We start from the raw sequence: 17943 nt of genomic DNA, 5'->3' as shown, positions 1-17943 counted from the left end.
ATAGCTGCAGAAAACCACCATGGCACCCGTATACCTATGTAACAAACCTGCATGTTCTGCACATGTATCCTCCCCCTTTTTTGAAGAAATAAAACAAAAGTAAAAAACACAAAAATAAAAACAAAAACCAAAAACATTTATCTTATTACATTTAGATCCTGATCTAAATATATCATGTACTTTTCTGTGGAATCTGGACATGGCATTATTTCTGGACTGAGGTATTTTTGATCTAGTCAGTTCCCCACTCTCCTCTCTTAACTTATAAACTTGACGACTCCTTATTAGCCTTGTTTCCCTGCAGCGACAGAAGCTGTGAAGGAAATTCTCTCCAAACTTTTCTGCTGACTTCCTCTAGATTGCCCCTGCCTGCTGCACCACTGACAACAACTCTTCAAAAACAGTGTAGGAGACTAAGCAACATTGCGAGTCCTGTGTTGGGCTCTGCATGTACATGGCTGCTAGTCTGGGAACTCCTTTTCCTTTCTGCTGCTGTTGTGTTGGTGCCTATTGCTTCTTTAAGTATAATCGGCAGATGTGATGTGTCAGCTGTGTCTTCCTGGGTTCAAATTCCAGCTTTATTTCTTATTTGGTTAGGGAAATATCTGAATTTTCTCAGGTTAATTCATCTGTAAACATTGCTATCACATATAGTTTTTTTAAGATTCAGTGATTTAACAGGGTCTATCTAATAGGATTATATAACCTAACTGATGCAAAAGAGCCACTAAAACATTTCTTCATTTACTATTGTGATGCTGATTATGTGCTATTTCCATATTCATGTAGCTGTATTATGAAATTAAGCTACTTAAATCTTCTGAAGGATTTATTTTGTATTTATACATGATTGATATACTTGCTAGCAATGAAGAAATTTCTAGAACTATTGTCAATTCTACCAAACTTTGTAGTTTTTGTCATTGTTATTTTGCACTTAATTTTTGATACATAGAATTTACTTTTCGTCCTTCCTTTTATTTGGTCCATAGCGGTCACTGAACAGTATATTCAGGAGGTGCTGCTTGTAAATGCTTATCTCATCTTAGCAGAAAACGAGACATCATAGTTTCTCATCTGATGAATTTTATCTAATGCTGATTAGAGCTCATGTTCTTATATCGTCCTCAGGATTAAGTTTCCTTTGTTTCATTTTGCATTTTCTCTACTGTGAAAAAGGTATTAAGGTTTTGGTGGTATATATAAAACTTTTAGTTAACAAATTGCATATTGTAATTGTTTGTATCTATCTATGTAATCAAAGATGAGAATTAGTATCAATAATCTTTGTTTGGCTGTAAGATACCCCGTTCTCAGAAATTTGACAATTCTTCTTGGTTTTTGTTAGCTTATTTCAAAGGCATATTTTTCTTATGGCTTTGTCCTTTTTTCTTATTAGTTGTCTCTTTATGTATTTATTTATTTTTATAACCACATTCTTAAAACAATGTTATTGGTTTGTTCAGGTTTTCTATTTCCTCATGGTTTAATCTTGTTTCGTTGTATGAGTCTAGGAATCTGTCCATTTCTTCTATATTTTCAAATTTATTGGCATATAGTTGCTCATAATAACCACTAATAATCCTTTGAAATTTCTACAGTATCAGTTAGAATGTCTTTTTTTTTTAAATCTCTGCTTTTATTTATTTGAATAGTCTCTCTCTCTCTCTGTCTCTCTGTCTCTCTCTCTCTCTCTCTCCTTTTTAGTTACTCTGGCTAAAGGTTTGTCAATTTTGTTTAACTTTTCAGGAAAAAAACCTCTGCTTTATTGATCTTTCTTTTTTAAATTTAAATTTCATTTATTTTTCTCTGATCTTTATTATTTGTTTTCTGCTACTAATATTGGATTTGATTTGCTCTTGCTTTTTAGTTCTTTAAGATTCATCATTAGGTTGTTTATTTGAAGTTTTTTTGTAGGCATTTATAGCTGTAAACTTCACTCTTAACACTGCTTTTGCTGTATTCCATAGGTTTTGGTTTGTTTTGTTTCATTATCATTTGTTTCAAGACATTTTCCAATTTCCTTATTTATTTCTTCATTGACCCACTTGTCATTTAGGAGCATATTTTTAAGGTTCCATGTATTTGTATAGTTTCCCAAATTCCTCTTGTTGTCAATTTCTAATTTTATTCCATTGTATTCAGAGAGGATACTTGATATTATTTCAATTAAAAAAATGTTTTAAGACTTGTTTTGTGACCTGGCATATGGTGTGTCATTGAGAATGATTATGTGCTGAGGAAAAGAATGTATATTCTGCAGCCCTTGGATGAAATATTCTGTAAATATCTCGTAGGTCCATTTGGTTTATGGTGCAGATTGAGTTGGATGTTTCTTTGTAGATTTTCTGTCTGGAAGATCTGTCCAGTCTTTAGAGTGTGGAGTGTTGGAGACTCCAGCAATTGTTGGATTGGGGCTTATATTTTACTTTAGCTCGAGTAATATACTTTATGTATCTTGGTGCTTTAGTGTTGGGTGCACACATATTTACAATTGTTATATTCTCTTACTGAATTGACCTCTTTATCATTATATAGTGACCCTCTTTTTCTCTTCATATAGTTTTTGTCTTCAAATGTATTTTGTCTGATGTTATCATGGCTACTTCTGCTCTTTTTTGGTTTTTAATGGCATGGGCTTTTATCATTTAATTTGTAGTCTGTGTGTGTCTTTAGCTGTGAAGTGTGTTTCTTATAGGGAACAGAACATTGGGTCTTGTTTTGTTTTTATCCATTCAGCTGCTCCATGTCTTTTCAATGGAGAGTTTAAGTCATTTACATTCAATGTTATTGCTGCTAAGTATGGACTAATTCCTACCATTTTGTTATTTTTCTTTGTGGTTGTGTTGTGGTCTTATCTTCCTTCTGTTTTTTTTTTTCCTCCTGTCTTCATTTCAGTGATGGTAATTTTCTCTGATGGTATAATTTTATTTATTATATTTTATTTTTCCTTGTATGTTATTTGGTTCAAGGTTACCATGATGGTTGGAAATACTATCTTAAACTAATTTTCTAATTAATAACACAATGCTGTTTTTATAAACAAGCAAAGAAAACCTAATAATCTATGACTTTTTATCTCTCCACATTATAACTTTTTGTTGCTACTATTTATATATTATTGTATTATTACTTGAAAAGTTACTGTAGTTACTATTTTTGATAGGTTTATCATTTAATCTTTCTACTCAGGGTAAGAGTAGTTCACATACCACACTTACACTGTTATAATATTCTCTGTTTCACTCTGTACCTACTATTACCGGTAAGTTTTCTACCTTCAGATGATTTCTTATTGCTCATCATTGTTCTTTTCTTTCTGATTGAAGTACTCTCTTTAGCATTTCTTATAGGGTAGGTCCAGTGTTGATGACATTCCTCCATTTTTGTTTGCCTGAGAAAGTCTTTATTTCTCCTTCAGGTTTGAAAGGTATTTTTGCTGGATATACTATTTTAGGGTAAAAGTTTTTTCCTCCAGAACTTTATCTATGTCATGCCACTCATTCTGGCCTGGAAGGTTTCCTATGAAAAGTCTGCTGTCAAATGTATTAGAGCTCCATTTTATGCAATGTGTTTCTTTTATCTTGCTGCTTTTAGAATCCTTTCTTTATCCTTAAGTTTGGGGAGTTTGATTATGAAATTCTTTGAGGTAGACTTCTTTGGTTAAATTAGCTTAGTGTTCTATAACATTATTATATTTGGATATTTATATCTTTCTCTAGGTTTGGAAAGTTCCCTTTTAATATCCTTTTGAGTAAATTTTCAACCCCTGTCTCTTTCTCTCCCTTTTCTTTAAGGTCAACAACTCTTAGATTTGCCCTTTTGAAGGTATTTTTTACATCCTGTATATCTGCTTCCCCCCCACCCCCGCTTTTGTCTGCTCTTTTGAGTATTTTCAAGTAGTCTGTCTTTAAGTTCACTATTTTTTTTTTTTTTCTTCTGCTTGATCGGATGTTGAATAAGAGTGTCAGAAAAGGCATTCTTTTCTTGTGCTGGTTTTCAAGGACTATGCTTCCAGTTTTTGCCCATTCAGTGCAATGTTGGCTGTGGGTTTGCTATAGATGGCTCTTATCATTTTGAAATATATTCCTTCAATACATGCTTTATTGAGAATTTTTAAAATGAAGGGGTGTTGAATTTTATCAAAGGTCTTTTCTGTGTCTGTTGGGATAATCATGTTTTTTGTCTTTAGTTAAGTTTATGTGATAAATCACATTTATAGATTTGTGTATGTTGAACTACCTTGCGTCCCAGGAACAAAGCCTATTTGAATGTGCTGGAAAAGCTATTTCACATGCTGCTGGATTCAGTTTGCTAGTATTTTGTTGAGAATTTTAGCATCAATTGTTCATCAAAGATATTAGCCTGAAGTTTTCTTTTTTTTTAATTTTAGATTCAGGGAGTACATGTGCAGGTTTGTTTCTTGGGTATATTGTATAATAACGGGAATTGGGCTTGAAGTGTACCTGTCATCCAAATAATGAGCACTGTATCAATTTTTAATCATTCCACTGTTTCCACCTTTCTTTCTTTCCCTTTCTGGAGTCCCCAGTGTCTGTTTTTCATCTTTATTTTTATGGATGCTCATTGTTTAGCTTCTACTTAAAAATAACATGCAACACTTTATTTTTTGCTCCTGAATGAGTTTTCCTAGGATAATGGCCTCCAGCTTCTTCTATGTTGCTACAGAGTATATGATTTCATTTGTTTGTATGGCTGTATAGTATTCCATGATGTATATATACCCCCATTTTCTTTATCTGATCAACTGTTGATGGACCCTGGTTGGTTCATTACTTTGCTATTGTGAATAGTGCTGCAACAAATATACAAGTGCAGCTGTCTTTTTTATATAATAATTTCTTTTCCTTTTGATACATACCCAGTAGTGGGATTACTGGATTGAATGGTAGCTCTATTTTAATTGTTTTTGAAATATATTCATACTGTTTTCCATAGAGGTTGAACCAATTTACATTCTCACCGTAATGTACAAGTGTTTTTATTTCTCTACATCCACATCACATCTGTATTAAAATTTTTTTTAATAGTTGCCATTTGAGGCTGGGTGTGGTGGCTCACCTCTGTAATCCCAGCACTTTGGGAGGTTGAGGTGGGCAGATCACAAGGTCAGGAGATGGAGACCATCTTTGCTAACACATTTAAACCCCATCTCTCCTAAAAATACAAAAGAAAATTAGCCTGGGGTGTCAGGTGCTGGTAGTCCTAGCTAATGGGGAGGCTGAGGCAGGAGAATGGCATGAACCCAGGAGGTGGAGCTTGCAGTGAGCGGAGATGGCGCCACTGCACTCCAGCCTGGGTGACAGATCGAGACTCCGTCTCAAAAAAAAAAAAAAAAAGAGTGTAGCCATTCTGACTGGTATACAATGTTGTCACTGTGAGTTTAATTTGCATTTCTCTGCAATTAGCAATGTTTAGCACTTTTTCATGTGTTTCTTGTCTACTTGTATTCTTTCTTTGGAGAAATATCTGTTAATGTGTTTTGTGCAATCTGTAATGGGGTTTTGTCTTTCTTTTCTTGTTCAGTTGTTTGTGTTCCTTATAGATTCTAGATGTTATTACTTTGTCAGCTGAATAATTTACAATTAGTTTCTTCCATGCTTTAGGTTGTTCATTTAGTCTTTTTTTTTTTTTTTTTTAAATATACTTTAAGTTCTAAGGTACATGTGCACAACGTGCAGGTTCGTTACATATGTATGCATGTGCCATGTTGGTGTGCTACACCCATTAACTCGTCATTTACATTAGGTATATCTGCTAACACTATCCCTCCCCCCACCCCCCTCCCCACAATAGGACCTGATGTGTGATATTCCCCTTCCTGTGTCCCAGTGATCTCATTGTTTAATTCCCACCTCTGAGTGAGAACATGCGGTATTTGGTTTTCTGTTCTTGCGATAGTTTGCTGAGAATGATGGTTTCCAGCTGCATCCATATCCCTACAAAGAACACAAACTCATCCTTTTTTATAGTTACATAGTATTCCATGCCGTATATGGGCCACATTTTATTAATCTAGTCTGTCACTGATGGACATTTGGGTTGATTCCAAGTCTTTGCTATTGTGAATAGTGCCGCAATAAACATATGTGTACATGTGTCTTTATAGCAGCATGACTTATAATCCTTTGGGTATATCCCCAGTAATGGGATGGCTGGGTCAAATGGTATTTCTAGTTCTAGATCCTTGAGGAATAGCCACACTGTCTTCCACAATGGTTGAACTAGTTTACAGTCCCACCAACAGTGTAAAAGTGTTCTTACTTCTCCACATCCTCTCCAGCACCTGTTGTTTCCTGATTTTTTTAATGATCACCATTCTAACTGGTGTGAGATGGTATCTCATTGTGGTTTTGATTTGCATTTCTCTGATGGCGAGTGATGACAAGCATTTTTTCATGTGTCTGTTGGCTGTATGAATATCTTCTTTTGAGAAGTGTCTGTTGATATCCTTTGCCCACTCTTTGATGGGGTTGTTTTTTTCTTGTAAATTTGTTTGAGTTCTTTGTAGGTTCTGGATATTAGCCCTATGTCAGATGAGTAGATTGCAAACATTTTCTCCCATTCTGTAGGTTGCCTGTTCACTCTGATGGTAGTTTCTTTTGCTGTGCAGAAGCTCTTTAGTTTAATTAGACCCCATTTGTCAATTTTGGCTTATGTTGCCATTGCTTTTGGTGTTTTAGACATGAAGTCCTTGCCCATGCCTATGTCCTGAACATTGTTGCCTATGTTTTCTTCAAGGTTTTTTATGGTTTTAGGTCTAACATTTAAGTCTCTAATTCATCTTGAATTAATTTTCGTATAAGGAGTAAGGAAAGGATCCAGTTTCAGCTTTCTACTTATGACTAGCCAATTTTCCTAGCACCATTTATTAAACAGGGAATCCTTTCCCCATTTCTTGTTTTGGTCAGGTTTGCCAAAGATCAGATGGCTGTAGATGTGTGGTATTATTTCTGAGGGCTCTGTTCTGTTCCATTGGTCTATATCTCTGTTTTAGTACCAGTAGCATGCTGTTTTGGTTACTGTAGCCTTATAGTATAGTTTAAAGTCAGGTAACATGATGCCACTAACTTTGTTCTTTTTGCTTAGGATTGTCTTGGCAATGTGGGGTCTTTTTTGGTTCCACATGAACTTTAAAGTAGTTTTCTTCCAATTCTGTGAAGAAAGTCGTTGGTAGCTTAATGGGGATGGCATTGAATCTATAAATGACCTTGGGCAGTATGGCGATTTTCACAATATTGATTCTTCATATCCATGAGCGTGGTATGTTCTTCCATTTGTTTGTGCTCTCTTTTATTTCACTGAGCAGTGGTTTGTTGTTCTCCTTGAAGAGGTCCTTTACATCCCTTGTAAGTTTGATTCCTAAGTATTTTATTCTCCTTGAAGCTGTTGTGAATGGTAGTTCATTCATGATTTGGCTCTCTGTTTGTCTTTTATTGGTGTATAAGAGTGCTTGTGATTTTTGCACATTGATTTTGTATCCTTAGACTTTGCTGAAGTTGTTTATCAGCTTAAGGAGGTTTTGGGCTGAGATGATGGAGTTTTCTAAATATACAATCATGTCATCTGCAAACAGGGACAATTTAACTTCTTCTTTTCCTAACTGAATACCCTTTATTTCTTTCTCTTGCCTGATTGCCCTAGCCACAACTTCCACCACTATATTGAATAGATGAGAGAGGGCATCCCTGTCCTGTGCCAGTTTTCAAAGGGAATGCTTCCAGTTTTTGCCCAGTCAGTATGATATTGGCTGTGGGTTTGTCATAAATAGCTCTTATTATTTTGAAATATGTCCCATCAATACCTAGTTTGTTGAGAGTTTTTAGCATGAAGGGCTGTTGAATTTTGTCAAAGGACTTTTCTGCATCTATTGAGATAATCATGTGATTTTTGTCTTTGGTTCTGTTTATATGCTGGATTATGTTTATTGATTTGCATATGTTGAACCAGCCTTGCATCCCAGGGATGAAGCCCACTTGATCATGGTGGATAAGCTTTTTGACGTGCTGCTGAATTCAGTTTGCCAGTATTTTATTGAGGATTTTTGTATTGATGTTGATCAGGGCTATTGGTCTAAAATTCTCTTTTTCTGTTGTATCTCTGCCAGGCTTTGGTATCAGGATGATATTGGCCTCATAAAATGAGTTAGGGAGGATTCTCTCTTTTTCTATTGATTGGAATAGTTTCAGAAGGAATAGTACCATCTCCTCCTTGTACCTCTGGTAGAATTCAGCTGTGAATCCATCTGGTCCTCGACTTTTTTTGGTTGGTAGGCTATTAATTATTGCCTCAATTTCAGAGCCTGCTATTGGTCTACTCAGGGATTCAACTTCTTCCTGGTTTAGTCTTGGGAGAGTGTAAGTGTCCAGGAAATTATCCATTTCTTCTAGGTTTTCTAGTTTATTTGCATAGAGGTGTTTATAGTATTTTCTGATGTTAGTTTGTATTTCTGTGGGGTCAGTGGTGATATCCCCTTTATCATTTTTTATTGCATCTATTTGATTCTTTTCTCTTTTCTTCTCTATTCGCTTTGCTAGCTATGTTTCAATTTTGTTGATCTTTTCAAAAAACCAGCTCCTGGCTTCATTGATTTTTTGAGGGTTTTTGCATGTCTATCTCCTTCAGTTCTGCTCTGATCTTAGTTATTTCTTGCTTTCTGCTAGCTTTTGAATGTATTTGCTCTTGCTTTTCTAGTTCTTTTAATTGTGATGTTAGGGTGTCAGTTTTCGATCTTCAATGCTTTCTCTTGTAGGCATTTAGTCTATAAATTTCCCTCTACACGCTGCTTTAAATGTGTCCCAGAGATTCTCGTATGTTGTATCTTTGTTCTCATTTGTTTCAAAGAACATCTTTATTTCTGCCTTCATTTCGTTATGTTTCCAGTAGTTATTTGGGAGCAGATTGTTCAGTTTCCATGTAGTTGAGCAGTTTTGTTTGAGTTTGTTAGTCCTGAGTTCTAGTTTGATTGCACTGTGGTCTAAGGCAGTCCGTTATAATTTCTGTTCTTTGACGTTTGCTGAGGAGTGCTTTACTTCCAACTATGTGGTCAATTTTGGAATAAGTGCGATGTGGTGCTGAGAAGAATGTATATTCTGTTGATTTGGGGTGGAGAGTTCTATAGATGTCTATTAGTTCCGCTTGGTGCAGAGTTGAGTTGAATTCCTGGATATCCTTGTTAACTTTCTGTCTCGTTGATCCGTCTAGTGTTGACAGTGGGGTGTTAAAATTTCCCATTAGTATTGTATGGTAGTCTAAGTCTCTTTCTAAGTCTCTAAGGACTTGCTTTACGAATCTGGGTGCTCCTGTATTGGGTGCATATATATTAAGGATAGTTAGCTCTTCCTGTTGAATTGATCCCTTTAACATTATGTAATGACCTTCTTTGTCTCTTTTGATCTTTGATGGTTTAAAGTCTGTTTTATCAGAGACTAGTATTGCAACCCCTGCTTTTTTTTGTTTTCCGTTTGCTTGGTAGATCTTCCTCCATCCCTTCTTTTGAGCCTATGTGTGTCTCTGCATGTGAGATGGGTCTCCTGAATACAGCAGACTGATGGATCTTGACTCTTTATCCAATTTGCCAGTCTGTGTCTTTTAATTGGACCCTTTATTCCATTTGCATTTAAGGTTAATATTGTTATGTGTGAACTTGATCCTGTCATTATGATATTAGCTGGTTATATTGCTTGTTAGTTAATTCAGTTTCTTCCTAGCATCACAGGACTTTATATTTTGAAATGTTTTTGCAATGGCTATTACCTGTTTTTCCTTTCCATGTTTAGTGCTTCCTTCAGGGTCTCTTGTAAGGCAGGCCTGGTGGTGACAAAATCTCTAAGCATTTGCTTGTCTCTAAAGGATTTTATTTCTCCTTCACTTATGAAACTTAGTTTGGCTGGATATGAAATTCTGGCTTGGAGAGTTTTTGCTGAGAGATCTGCTGTTAGTCTGATGGGCTTCCCTTTGTGGGTAACCTGACCTTTCTCTCTGGCTGCCCTTAACATTTTTTCTTTCATTTCAATTTTGGTGAATCTGACAATTATGTGTCTTTGTGTTGCTCTTCTCGAGAAGTATCTTTGTGCCATTCTCTGTATTTCCTGAATTTGAATGTTGGCCTGCCTTACTGGGTTAGGGAAGTTCTCCTGGATGATATCTTGAAGAGTGTTTTCCACCTTGGTTCCATTTTCCCTGTCACTTTCAGGCACACCAATCAGATGTAGATTTGGTCTTTTCATATAATCCCATATTTCTTAGAGACTTTGTTCATTTCTTTTTACTGTTTTCTCTACACTTCTCTTCTCACTTCATTTCATTCATTTGATCTGGTATCACTGATACACTTTCTTCCAGTTGATCAAGTCGGTTACTGAAGCTTGTGCATTTGTCACATAGTTCTCGTATTGTGATTTTCATCTCTATCAGTTCTTTTAAGGACTTCTCTACATTGGCTATTCTAGTTAGCCATTTGTCAAATCTTTTTTCAAGGTTTTTAGTTTCGTTGCACTGGTTACGTAGTTCCTCCTTTAGCTCTGAGAAGTTTAATTGACTGAAGCCTTCTTCTCTCCACTCATCAAAGTCATTCTCAATCCAGCTTTGTTCAATTGCTGGTGATGAGCTGCATTCCTTTGGAGGATGAGATGCGCTCTGATTGTTTGAATTTCCAGCTTTTCTGCACTGCTTCTTCCCTATCTTTGTGGTTTTATCTGCCTTTGGTCTTTGATGATGGTGACATATGATGGGGTTTTGGTGTGGGTGTCCTTTCTGTTTGTTAGTTTTCCTTCTAACAGTCAGGACCCTCAGCTGCAGGTCTGTTGGAGCTTGCTTGAGGTCCACTCCAGACTCTGTTTGCCTGGGTATCAGCAGCGGAGGCTGCAGAAGATAGAATATTGCTGAACAGCAAGTGTTGCTGTCTGATTCTTGCTCTGGAAGCTTCGTTTCAAGGGTGTACCCAGCCATGTGAGGTGTGAGGTTCAGTCTGCACTTAGGGGTGGATGTCTCCTAGCTAGTCTACTAAGGAGTCAGGGATCCACCTTAGCAGGCAGTCTGTCTGTTCTCAGATCTCAACCTCTGTGCTGGGAGATCCACTGCTGTCTTCAAAACTGTCAGTCAGGGACATTTACCTCTGCCGAGGTTTCTGCTGCTTTTTGCTTAGCTATGCCCTGTCCCCAGAGGTGGAGTCTACAGAGGCAGGCAGGCCTCCTTGAGCTGTGGTGTGCTGCACCCAATTCGAGCTTCCAGGCTGCTTTGTTTACCTAATTAAGCCTCAGCAATGGTGGGCGCCTCTCACCCAGCCTCACTGGCACCTTGCAGTTAGATCTCAGACCACTGTGCTAGCAATGAGGGAGGCTCTGTGGGCGTGGGACCCTCCGCACCAGGTGTGGGATATAATCTCCTGGTGTGCCATTTGCTAAGAGCCTTGGTTATGTGCAATATTAGTGTGGGAGTTACCTCATGTTCCAGGTGCTGTGTGTCTCAATTTCCTTTGGCTAGGAAAAGGAAAACCCTTCCCCCTTGTGCTTCCCAGGTGAGGTGATGCCTTGCCCTCCTTCAGCTCTCACTGGTTGGGCTGCACCTGCGGACCAGCACCAACTGTCCGACATAACCCAGTGAGATGAACCCGGTACCTCAGTTGAAAATGCAGAAATCACTCGTCTTCTGTGTCGCTCATGCTGGGAGCTGGAGGCTGGAGCTGTTCCTATTTGGCCATCTTGGACGAGCCCCCGGAGTCGAATCTTTGAATAGACCAATAGCAGGTTCCAAAATTGAGGCAATAATTAGTAGCCTACCAACCAGAAAAAGTTCAGGATCAGATGGATTCACTGTCAAATTCTACCAGAGGTACAAAGAGGAGCTGATACCATTCCTTCTGAAACTATTCCAATCAATAGAAAAAGAGGGAATCTTCCCTAACTCATTTTATGAGGCCGGTGTCATCCTGATACCTAAGCCTGGCAGAGACACAACAAAAAAATAAGAATTATAGACCAATATCCCTGATAAACATTGAAGTAAAAATCCTCAATAAAATACTGGCAAACTGAATCCAGCAGCACATCAAAAACTTATCCACCACAATCAAGTTGGCTTCATCCCTGAGATGCAAGAGTGGTTCAAAATATGCAAATCAATAAACGTAATCCGTCACATAAACAGAACCAGTGACAAAAACCACATGGATATCTCAATAGATGCAGAAAAGGCCTTTGACAAAATCAACAGTCCTTCATGCTAAAAATTCTCAATAAACTAGGTATTGATGGAGCATATCTCAAAATAATAAGAGCTGATTATCACAAACACACAGCCAATAGCATACTGAATGGGCAAAAACTTGTAGTATTCCCTTTGAAAACTGAGACAAGAAAAGGATGCCCTCTCTCACTACTCCTATTCATCATAGTATTGGAAGTTCTGGCTAGGGCAATCTTTCTTTCTTTCTTTTAATATGTCCTTTTCTAATTTTAATTTTAATATGTGTTTCTTTCTTTTTTTTATTATACTTTAAGTTCTGGGATACATGTACATAACGTGCAGGTTTGTTACATATGTATACTTGTGCCATGTTGGTGTGCTGCACCCATCAACTCGTCAGCACCCATCAACTCGTCATTTACATCAGGTATAACTCCCAATGCAATCCCTACCCCTTACCCCCTCCCCGTGATAGGCCCCTGTGTGTGATGTTCCCCTTCCTGAGTCCAAGTGATCTCATTGTTCAGTTCCCACCTATGAGTGAGAACATGCGGTGCTTGGTTTTCTGTTCTTGCGATAGTTTGCTGAGAATGATGGTTTCCAGCTGTATCCATGTCCCTACAAAGGACACAAACTCATCCTTTTTTATGGCTGCATAGTATTCCATGGTGTATATGTGCCACATTTTCTTAATCCGGTCTGTCACTGATGGACATTTGGGTTGATTCCAAGTCTTTGCTATTGTGAATAGTGCTGCAATAAATATACGTGTGCATGTGTCTTTATAGCAGCATGATTTATAATCCTTTGGGTATATACCCAGTAATGGGATGGCTGGGTCATATGGTACTTCTAGTTCTAGATCCTTGAGGAATCACCATACTGTTTTCCATAGTGGTTGAACTAGTTTACAATCCCACCAACAGTGTAAAAGTGTTCCTATTTCTCCACATCCTCTCCAGCACCTGTTGTTTCCTGACTTTTTAATGATTGCCATTCTAACTGGTGTGAGATGGTATCTCATTGTGGTTTTAATTTGCATTTCTCTGATGGCTAGTGATGATGAGCATTTTTTCATGTGTCTGTTGGTTGTATGAATGTCCTCTTTTGAGAAATGTGTATTCATATCCTTTGCCCACTTTTTGATGGGGTTGTTTTTTCTTGTAAATTTGTTTGAGTTCTTTGTAGGTTCTGGATATTAGCCCTTTGTCAGATGAGTAGATTGCAAAAATTTTCTCCCACTCTGTAGGTTGCCTGTTCACTCTGATGGTAGTTTCTTTTGCTGTGCAGAAGCTCTTTAGTTTAATGAGATCCCATTTGTCAATTCTGGCTTATGTTGCCATTGCTTTTGGTGTTTTAGACATGAAGTCTTTGCCCATGCCTATGTCCTGAATGGTACTACCTAGATTTTCCTCTAGGGTTTTTATGGTATTAGGTCTAACATTTAAGTCTCTAATTCATCTTGAATTCATTTTCATATAAGAAGTAAGGAAAGGACCCAGTTTCAGCTTTCTACTTATGGCTAGCCAATTTTCCCAGCACCATTTAGTAAATAGGGAATCCTTTCCCCATTTCTTGTTTTTCTCAGGTTTGTCAAAGATCAGATGGCTGTAGATGTGTGGTATTATTTCTGAGGACTCCGTTCTGTTCCATTGGTCTATATCTCTGTTTCGGTACCAGTGCCATGGTGTTTTGGTTACTGTAGCCTTGTAGTATAGTTTGAAGTCAGGTAGCGTGATGCCTCCAGCTTTGTTCTTTTGACTTAGGATTGTCTTGGAGATGCGGGCTCTTTTTTGGTTCCATATGAACTTTAAAGCAGTTTTTTCCAATTCTGTGAAGAAACTCATTGGTAGCTTGATGGGGATGGCATTGAATCTATAAGTTACCTTGAGCAGTGTGGCCATTTTCACAATATTGATTCTTCCTATCCATGAGTATGGTATGTTCTTCCATTTGTTTATGTCCTCTTTTATTTCACTGAGCAATGGTTTGTAGTTCTCCTTGAAGAGATCCTTTACGTCCCTTGTAAGTTGGATTTCTAGGTATTTTATTCTCTTTGAAGCAATTGTGAATGGAAGTTCATTCCTGATTTGGCTCTCTGTTTGTCTTTTATTGGTGTATAAGAATGCTTGTGATTTTTGCACATTGATTTTGTATCCTTAGACTTTGCTGAAGTTGTTTATCAGCTTAAGGAGATTTTGGGCTGAGACAATGAGGTTTTGTAAATATACAATCATGTCATCTGCAAACAGGGACAATTTAACTTTTTCTTTTCCTAACTGAATCCCCTTGATTTCTTTCTCTTGCCTGATTGCCCTAGCCAGAAGTTCCAACACTATGCCTGTCTTGTGCCGGTTTTCAAAGGGAATTTTTCCAGTTTTTGCCCATTCAGTCTGATATTGGCTGTGGGTTTTTCATAAATAGCTCTTATTATTTTGAGATACGTTCCATCAATACCGAATTTATTGAGAGTTTTTAGCATGAAGGGCTAAAAACTTTTTGAATTTTGTCAAAGAACTTTTCTGCATCTATTGAGATAATCATGTGGTTTTTGTCTTTGGTTCTGTTTATATGCTGGATTATGTTTATTGATTTGCATATGTTGAACCAGCCTTGCATCCCAGGTATGAAGTGAACTTCATCATGGTGGATAAGATTTTTGATGTGCTGCTGGATCCAGTTTGCTAGCATTTTATTGAGGATTTTTGCATGGATGTTGATCAGGGATATTGGTCTAAAATTCTCTTTTTTTGTTGTATCTCTGCCAGGCTTTGGTATCAGGATGATGTTGGCCTCATAAAATGAGTTAGGGAGGATTCCCTCTTTTTCTATTGATTGGAATAGTTTCAGAAGGAATAGTACCATCTCCTCCTTGTACCTCTGGTAGAATTCATCTGTGAATCCATCTGGTCCTGGACTTTTTTTGGTTGGTAGGCTATTAATTATTGCCTCAATTTCAGAGCCTGCTATTGGTCTACTCAGGGATTCATCTTCTTCCTGGTTTAGTCTTGGGAGAGTACAAGTGTCTAGGAAATTATCCATTTCTTCTAGATTTTCTAGTTTATTTGTGTAGAGGTGTTTATAGCATTCTCTGATGTTAGTTTGTATTTCTGTGGGGTCAGTGGTGATATCCCCTTTATCATTTTTTATTGCCTCTATTTGATTCTTCTCTCTTTTCTTCTTTATTAGTCTTGCTATTGGTCTAGCAATTTTATTGATCTTTTCAAAAAACCAACTCCTGGATTCGTTGATTTTTTGAAGGGTTTTTTGTGTCTCAATCTCCTTCAGTTCTGCTCTGATCTTAGCTATTTATTGCATTCTGCTAGCTTTTGAATGTGTTTGCTCTTGCTTCTCTAGTTCTTTTAATTGTGGTGTTAGAGTGTCAATTTTAGATCTTTCCAGCTTTCTTTGAGGGCATTTAGTGCTATATATTTCCCTCTACACACTGCTTTAAATGTGTCCCAGAGATTCTGGTATGTTGTATCTTTGTTCTCATTGGTTTCAAAGAACATCTTTATTTCTGCCTTCATTTCGTTGTGTACCCAGTAGTCATTCAGGAGCAGGTTATTCAGTTTCCATGTAGTTGAGTGGTTTTGATTGAGTTTCTTAGTCCTGAGTTCTAGTTTGATTGCACTGTGGTCTGAGAGACAGTTTGTTATAATTTTTGTTCTTGTACATTTGCTGAGGAGTGCTTTACTTCCAATTATGTGGTTAATTTTGGAATAAGTGTGATGTGGTGCTGAAAAGAATGTATATTCTGTTGATTTGGGGTGGAGAGTTCTGTAGATGTTTGTTGGGTCTGCTTGCTGCAGAGTCGAGTTCAATTCCTGGATATCCTTGTTAACTTTCTGTCTCATTGATCTGTCTAATGTTGACAGTGGGGTGTTGAAGTCTCCCATTATTATTGTATGAGAGTCTAAGTCTCTTTGTAAGTCTCTAAGGACTTGCTTTATGAATCTGGGTGCTCCTGTATTGGGTGCATATATATTTAGGATAGTTAGCTCTTCCTGTTGAATTGATCCCTTTACCATTATGTAATGGCCTTCTTTCTCTCTTTTGATCTTTGATGGTTTAAAGTCTGTTTTATCAGAGACTAGTATTGCAACCCCTGCTTTTTTTTGTTCTCCATTTGCTTGGCAGATCTTCCTCCATCCCTTTATTTTGAGCCTATGTATGTCTCTGCATGTGAGATGAGTCTCCTGAATACAGCAGACTGGTGGGTCTTGACTCTTTATCCAGTTTACCAGTCTGTGTCTTTTAATTGGAGTATTTAGTCCATTTACATTTAAGGTTAATATTGTTATGTGTTAACTTGATCATGTCAGTATGATATTAACTGGTTATTTTGCTCATTATTTGATGCAGTTTCTTCCTAGCCTCGATGGTCTTTACATTTTGGCATGTTTTTGCAATGGCTGGTACCGGTTGTTCCTTTCCATGTTTAGTGCTTCCTTCAGGGTCTCTTGTAAGGCAGGCTTGGTGGTGAGAATATCTCTAAGCATTTGCTTATCTGTAAAGGATTTTATTTCTCCTTCACTTATGAAACTTAATTTGTCTGGATATGAAATTCTGGGTTGAAAATTCTTTTCTTTAAGAATGTTGCATAATGGCCCCCACTCTCTTCTGGATTGTAGAGTTTCTGCCGAGAGATCTGCTGTTAGTCTGATGGGCTTCCCTTTGTGGGTAACCCGACCTTTTTCTCTGGCTGCCCTTAAGATGTTTTCCTTCATTTCAACTTTGGTGAATCTGACAATTATGTGTCTTGGAGTTGCTCTTCTCGAGGAGTATCTTTGTGGCATTCTCTGTATTTCCTGAATTTGAATGTTGGCCTGCCCTACTAGGTTGCGGAAGTTCTTCTGGATGATATCCTGAAGAGTTTTCCAATTTGGTTCCATTTTCCCCATCACTATCAGGCACCCCAATCAGATGTAGATTTGGTCTTTTTACATAATCCCATACTTCTTGCAGGCTTTGTTCATTTCTTTTTTTTCTTTTTTCTTTAGATTTCTCTTCTCGCTTCATTTCATTCATTTGATCCTCAATTGCTGATACTCTTTCTTCCAGTTGATTGAGTCGGTTACTGAAGCTTGTGCATTTGTCACATAGTTCTCATGTCATGGTTTTCATCTCTGTCCGTTCGTTTATGGACTTCTCTGCATTAATTATTCTCGTTATCAATTCTTCCACTCTTTTATCAAGATTTTTAGTTTCTTTGTGCTGGGTATGTAATTCTGCCTTTAGCTCTGAGAAGTTTGATGGACTGAAGCCTTCTTCTCTCATCTCTTCAAAGTCATTCTCCGTCCAGCTTTGATCCGTTGCTGGCGATGAGCTGTGTTCTTTTGCAGTGGGAGATGCGCTCTTATTTTTTGAATTTCCAGCTTTTCTGCCCTGCTTTTTCCCCATCTTTGGCGTGTTATCTGCCTGTGGTCTTTGATGATGGTGACGTATGATGGGGTTTTGGTGTGGGTGTCCTTCCTGCTTGTTAGTTTTCCTTCTAACAGTCAGGACCCTCAGTCATAGGTCTGTTGGAGATTGCTTGAGGTCCACTCCAGACCCTGTTTGCCTGGGTGTCAGCAGCAAAGTCTGTAGAAGATAGAATACTCCTGAACAGCAAGTGTACCTGTCTGATTCTTGCTTTGGAAGCTTCCTCTCAGGGGTGTACTCCACTGTGTGAGTTATGGGGTGTCGGTCTGCCCTTAGATGAGAATGTCTCCCAGTTAGGCTACTCAGGGGTCA

Source organism: Chlorocebus sabaeus, chromosome 9, assembly GCF_047675955.1.
Source record: "Chlorocebus sabaeus isolate Y175 chromosome 9, mChlSab1.0.hap1, whole genome shotgun sequence".
Lineage (NCBI taxonomy): Eukaryota > Metazoa > Chordata > Mammalia > Primates > Cercopithecidae > Chlorocebus > Chlorocebus sabaeus.
Note: the sequence above shows the minus strand (reverse complement) of the source record.